The sequence below is a fragment of the Haliotis asinina genome, chromosome 4, assembly GCF_037392515.1.
Source record: "Haliotis asinina isolate JCU_RB_2024 chromosome 4, JCU_Hal_asi_v2, whole genome shotgun sequence".
Lineage (NCBI taxonomy): Eukaryota > Metazoa > Mollusca > Gastropoda > Lepetellida > Haliotidae > Haliotis > Haliotis asinina.
This window is the reverse complement of record NC_090283.1, coordinates 15,464,848-15,472,587: the sequence shown is the minus strand read 5'-3', so window position 1 is coordinate 15,472,587 and position 7,740 is coordinate 15,464,848.

Genomic DNA, 7,740 nt, shown 5'->3' with positions numbered 1-7,740 from the left:
AAATAGGTGCTGCACCTATTTTTGACTCAACGCAAGGGAAATCGCATGGGAATTCCTATCGATGACGTCATATTTTGCACGAGCAACAGGGACTTTCCCGAAGACCCACATGGATGAAAACATGAGGTGAGTGATTGTCGGTCACTGGGTGCACCCACCACCTTCTCTTGACTTTAGCGTGCTCTTTTTCAAGAGCATGATAAAGTAAAAGTTCAATTTCCTCCTCTTCCTCTTCTTCTTCCTCGATGATAAACAAAAGACTTGCCTTGAACTTGTCAACCCTGTTGTGTTGCATTGCTTTCTGAATCAATCAACAAAGTCAACTGAAATTGCAAGTACAAATGCAGTGATTAAATAGAAAGCAGCCAGTTGGCATATATTTTGGTATAAATCGTAGGCATTGGGCAAAGCAACAAATGCAGTGATTAAATAGAAAGCAGCCAGTTGGCATATATTTTGGTACAAATCGTAGGCATTGGGCAAAACAACGCGACACGTGAAAAAAAAACGGTCGTAGTGTAAACCCAGCCTTACTCGGATACCCCATGCGCTAGAAGCTTCATAGTCTCAGAACTTATTGTAACCTGAGCTCTATGCACGGACCACACAACTCCGCGGTCTAATGTGTTTCCACCCAACCACTCGTTGTATTCTGAACTGTTGGCACGCCGGTCATCAAAAAAGTCATTCACGCTTGGAGCAGTCAAAGCAAGTTATCTATCAACAAACAACACAAATATCTGGAACTATTTCATTTGCACCTCGATTGGTTTGTGAGTGAGTGAGTTTAGTTTTACGCCACTTTAGCAATATTCCAGCAATATCACGGCGGGGGACACCGGGAAATGGGCTTTACACACTGTACCCATGTGGGGAAACGAACCCGGGTGTTCGGCGTGACGAGCGAACGCTTTAACCACTAGGCTACCCCATCGCCCTGGTTTATGATGAAACGAATAATTGTAGAATAAATACTGATCATTTGTACCAGTTCTCCATTTATTGACCAGTATGAATGAATGCATGTCCGCAGTTAATATTATGAGGTGACAGGTACTCGTAATCCTCTGTGAGTTAAGCAATACGTCGTTACTTTTGCAACTGAGTATACATCCCGATACATGGCCTTCTTTCCTGCAATGCCTACTGGAATGGTCAGTTAAACACTGCATTCCATATGTATAGTGTTATTTTATTACCTACGAGGACGAACATATCGGATTCATATTTTCCATACGATGCCCTAGTCCCCTGGATGCCCCTGGGAAATGTGTAAGAATACTAAACGACCTTCCGCGTAAAACCATTTCTGCTGCCAAACTGCTGCGAAATTGCCTACAGTGTGAGGACTCTCAGTTTTCCGCGAGTCAAGCGACAGGGATATTAGCATTGTGACGTCACAACTTTGAACCATTTGACGTCATACGTTAAGCGATATTACACTAGTGTAATATTATTTCGGAGATAAACATCATGTGTTGGCCAATTTCCGGGTGTTATTGAGTATTTGAAGGACGGGAATGTATTTGGAACCGACGGCGTTAGCCGGAGGTTTCAAATGAAATATTCCCGTGCTTCAAATACTCAATAACACCCGGAAATTGGCCAACACATGATGTTTATCGACATTGTAAACAAAAAAGTAAACCAAAGGGGTTTTAGTGTCTGCACTCGTTTACATCGAACACGGACACAGCAGTGAAGTGTCATCAGCTGGCCGTTTCAGCTGGTTCTCATGGTAGCATCTGGAGTTGCTCATTTGTGACGTCATTCTAACTTTACGTCACAATATGATTTGAATGACGTCACCACTGTCGATGACACAACAAAACAATTGTTTACGTGTCAATACGCGGTGAATAGTCTTTCAGTTTCCGGGAATCTAATACCATTTAATCATGTTTTTCAAACAATCAGATTACAGAACACAGTAACTTTTGGTTTACAATACGGGACAAATTTTGTGGATTGCAACTTCTTGAGTTTATTTTAGTATCTTCCACGGGCGAGTAATAAATGTATTTTAAATACACCAAGCACATACATATGTATGTATGTATGTATGTATATATGTATGTATGTATGTATGTATGTATGTATGTATGTATGTATGTATGTATGTATGTATGTATGTATGTATGTATGTATGTATGTATGTATGTATGGATGGATGGATGGATGGATGGATGGATGGATGTATAGTTTACAGTTTGGGATTCTGCAGGAAATTCCTTCTGCCTTTTTCTTGATACTATCCACTATTGTCTCAGACCAAGCTAAAGTGCTTAAGATTACCTTTCACATTGACTTCATCGTAAACGTCGCCATTTTTCATAATACATGCATATAAAATCGCAATTCAGAGCGGTATTTGCTGTATGTTCTGAACTATAAAAATCGGATAAACACTATGAGCATTGAGTTTCAAAAATAGCATATTAATGACCCCTGATATTAAGTTTTCGTGTAACCGCCAATGAACCCAGAATCGGTAGGGATGTTTTCGATAACACAATTACACGAACACCATATTGAATAGTGTTTACAAAATCACGTTTCGAGAAGGCCGGTATTGAGACGCCTATTACATCACGTATAGTTTATAGTTAGCTGCGATAAATGCATCATTGAATTCCCCAAACATCTTAGAATCAAATTACAAGTGGTCTTTGTCATCAATACCAACTGTCTAGATAAACGGAAACGAAAGATACTGGGCATGAGAACGAACGCTGTGCCCGAAAAACTGCGCTTGTTTGAAATTTAAACAAAGAAAAACTCCGAATTAACACTGCGTAGCATTTCCGTGTATTTTCCGACATCCAGTCGTCCAATCATTGCTTACAATGATTCAATATTCAGGAGAAGAGTATCTTAGCAAGAAACAGCAAATTAAAAGTAGATAAAATGCAATCATTTGATAATCTATTAGAAACTGTCAAAGTTTCCCTGCAGCGTGAAGCCATGACTGACGCAAATTGACGCTAGTATTGCAACGACAATGGTCCTTATCGGTATTTCTGGCTTCTTCCGTCAATTACAATGTAAACGGTAAATTCATACAACAATACACAGATAGTCAGAATAATTCTGATTACTTACCTCTCACATGTATGTACAAAAGATCCCTGAATCAAGGAGAGAGTCCTCGCAAAATCCTCCGTACTCTTGTCAGCGAAGCCGCCATTTTGAAAGAAATTGGTCATCAGTAGATATAACACACTTCACCAATGTTGTCCATATTAGGCAATTTCTTTTAAGTCAAGGTCGTTTGAACAAGAGTAAACACAATGGCAATATCCTTCCGATTACACTTTCAGTATTAAGATGCATATTTTGGGTTTCGTTCACGTGTTTTTTCACGAAACATATTTCCTTATCTACATATATCCTTGTTCAACATCATATCGTATATGGATATAGGATGTGCGTTTTTATTCTTTGAAATCTTTTCATCGTTTGAATAATCTTTACACGGGAAATTGACTCGGTAAGTATACTGTACCTATCCACAAGGAAGGTGAAGGAACAAGTTTTACGGATGATCAACTTCTTTATTTTCACCATTCCTTCACCTTTAGCTCTGCAACTTCTAAAGTGCCTCTAAAACAGTTTACTCTACACAAGTGTTGGAAGATCACACGTAGATCAGTACGTTGGGACTAATATTGCAATTTCATATGAACAGGTTACTAAACATTTAATTCTAGCTTATAAGTAAAACGGATAATATTAATGAAGATGATTTGAACATTTTATGAAATGTATATGCACACATATTTAAAAGAATTGGGAGGTTCACTGCATTTGTTTGTGTCGTTTGTACAGACTGAACAATTTTGAAAATTGATTGATAATGGGGAAACGATGTGCATAGGGAACTTGCAATCCTGATGCCAGATATCAAGAGAGGCTACAGAATGCGATTTTCATTCTTTTCCGAAACCAAAGACCCGTTTGGAAACCGTTTTGGTGTCGTGTTTGTGATGGAGTTGGGCTTGTTGAAGACCCCATTATCGGCTGAATACCAACATCAACAAACACAGATATGAGTCTTCAAAGGTATATTTAATCATTGATACATAAACCTTTGAAATAATTGTCAAAAGGGGACGATTTCAGTGGGTTTACCGGTCTACTGGAATATGTCGATGCTGGAATTACATGTTACGTATCTTTAATACAGATCTTATGCGTGTAAGCCTACTGACAGCTAACAAAGCTTATCAAATATTAATTTTGTTTTGTTTTACATTCGATTTTATTTTAGTTTTTCTTCTTTTTTAAAATATTTATACTCAGAACTACACTTTACAATTCCTTACAAATTTACTTTTCCTTTGAGAAGCTGATATTATGATCAATAAAAATATGCAAGTTAAATTGTCAAGTTGAGGTACTGCCTGCAGATAAGGTGTTTTTGCGCCATATTACGAAAATCATTTTTTGACTTTGCACACTTTAAACATATGTGATAAGTTCTAGAGTTTCTGGGGAATCTTATAATCAGTTCACTGTTCTGACAGTATTTCAAGGATCCGAGTGGACCAACAGCAGAGTTTCCATAGCATATTCCTCCGATATTGTGGGGAGATTCAACACCATCCCGGCCACTACCAAGAAAGAGGGTCTGTTTGGATACCAGTGTTATATTCCTAAGGTATAATTCAGTCAGAACAAGAAGTGTATATAACAGCATGGCATTTCAAGAATACAATGCCGAAAAGAGTTGTTTAAATGTTTTTATGCTCCTATCGCAAACTTTACTATTATTTGAAAAGGGGTTCGCTAATGTGAGAAACAACACCTCACAACGAAAGAATGGTACATCATCTATTTTATTTAGTCCTCACATGTCGGTGTATGATGATTTTATTCAACCCCCAAACTTGGGCACAGAAAAAAAATAATACATTAATTGAGCCATCTAAAATAATGTAACTACGTTGTTATAAAACAAATATGATAATACCAGCATAGAACAAAAATTAGTTTTCCCTCTGTCAAGTTATGATGCATCATATTTACAGTATGAGAAAGGTCACCGTGAAATTAGGTCTTTATTTATTAAGGGCTCCTTGTTTCTGACTCTATGTCCACTGCGCCACATTTTTTGGATTAAAAGACCTCGCAATGTGTTTTGAGTTGTCACAGCCAATTAGTGAAATATTCAATACCTAGACTGAACAAATGTACTTCGAAATGGGCCAGTTAAGTATATGACAACATGCACGTGCAATTCTAATTCTTTTTAATATGCCTGCAGAATTTAGAAAGGAATATCCTTCAACCATGATCATTATTGATGAGACAGAACTGAAGACTCAAGTACCGTGTGCTTACAGTTATACAACGACTGTAAGTCAAGTCAAGTGTCTTGTTGGTTGTGACCCTAGTGGCTCATTTGTTTCTGAATTGTTTTTCAGATAAAGCTTAACTGATCAAACATGTTTCACTATTCAAAACTATTTCAAAATCCGTTTTCATACACGAAACATTTTCAGCCAAAATAGATAACATATGTATAATTGAATTGTCCATTCTGAAGCCAGAAAAGGGTGTAGTTTTGTACAGATGATAAGAATATATGTTGTTGCATACTGTCATATGAATGTGAAATATGCCTAATTTCATTTTCATGAAATGTTAGTCTTGTTACTACAAACGAGATGTACCGATTGTAATGTTTTGTCTGTTTAGAGAAACAGGATCCATAGAGCCCCACAGATGAAAATATTACTTGACATGAAAAGACTGATCCCAGCTGGATAGCTCGAGTGGAGTGTTTACGGTGGGTACATCTCTCTGCAACGCGTACTGCAGTGGGATGCCATCTAGCTCCTGTGGCACTCAGCTGTCAGCATTGCTGACATGTGGAAGTCAGCAACAATATTCATCCAAATTGATTTATCTGACAACTCGTTATCTGGGCAGATATGAACACATAGTTTCTGAAAATTAAAACAATTAATCTTTAGTTCAATGCATTTATACTCTTTATAGACCACTAAAATCAACTTTTAAATTGCGCCTGTTTTAGTGATTAAGTGAAAAACAGTTTTGACAATTCAAAATCTAAAATTATTTCCAAAACATCAATACCTTGTGTCAAAATCAATCACTTGGGTGGTTGTCACTGGACTGAGCTTGTTGCCCCTGGGTATCTGCCACAGTTGAAGGAGTATGGTGCACCCGTGTTGTTCAGGAATATGTGTGAAATTGTGAAGCTTCAATTCCTGAAAAGTTCTCGCAAGGTCATTGATGCATGAACATCTTCCACCAAGACTAAACAAATATCCATTCAGGTGAAAGAAATCTAAAGAATGTTTTTTATAAAAATGAAATATCATTGCATCAAGAAAAAGATCTAATCCAGTATCATGTTTCTAATTTTTTATCAAACTGAACATATAATAATATAGGCCTAATCACAATCTAAATTCCATTTTCATTTTAATATTTATAAAATGATTATAAATAATAGTACACTCATTATTCTCTACTAGGTGTGGTGTTTCATTAATAAAGTTTACTTCTCAAACCAGGTCTATGTGTATCATTCAGAGGATGATCGAAAAATGAACAATTGAATGTTATGGAAGAGTTTATGTAACTTACGGAATGAAAAAACATGTTTCATAGTGCATGTAAATATAAAAGTCAAAACGGTCGTGATATATCTGCAGCCAAAATTCTATAGAACTAGAAACAAATCAAGATAACAGTCATAACCAGAAGAGAACATGTAAACGATCACTACATTGTCTACAAGCGACAGTTTCTTGATGTATGTAACTGTGATATTAAGTGATTTATGTGAGGATTTAGCAATTTCTTAACAACGACATACTTACTCATACAAAAGCTGTCAACGATCTTCTCGACGCTTGTGTCAAGCCGCAAATGGAGGGTATGCAAGCCCTAATATTCTTGACATTGATCGCCAGCACTTGGCTTTGAACAATGTCAGAGGTGTTGTCGAGGCTATAAACTCGAATGTCATGGACAGAGCCCTGCGTGAAATAGTTCAAGCCACTCTTTTTCGATTTCTGAGGTAAAGTAGCGTGTTCTGGTAAAAATGTAATAGATATTGCGTTCGGGACTGTCAACAGGCAATCGGTGCCTGCAAGTGTATCCGCCATTTTGACAGCTCAAAATGTAGCAACAGTAACCAAGGTGGGCGGAGCTTGGCGCGAATGTCGGAACCATCTATATTACACTATTCACGACACCCGTGCTCTCGCTCGCGAAATACCAACATTTAGACACTCGTGTGGTAAACACAGTATGACATGGGCACTTGTATAACATCCTCTATATATGTACCCCAGGTGTGAATTGTGTTGTATTTAAGAATTAAATCAGTTCACACATCAATACAAAATCAAGTATTCAGATACAAATGTATCTCTAAGGCAATGTAGTGAGTGAGTGAATGTGCTTTTACGACGGTTTTAGTAATATTCCTGGGATATTGCGTTGGAGTACATCACACTCCGGGGGTAAGCTGCAGTGGCAACAGTGAAACAAATGCACGTACGGTACGTGATGAGCGTCAATTTAGCCCAGCCCTTCATGTTCTCGGTGTTTCATGTAATGTGCATACCCCCTTGTAATACAAACAAATAAAGCGATTCGAAACTTTGATCGTTTGGTACTCAACTTTTATCCTAAACTGAATAAGTCTGGGATTTAAATGTTCATTTGGCAAGGTTAAATTATGAGGATTCTCAATCTTAA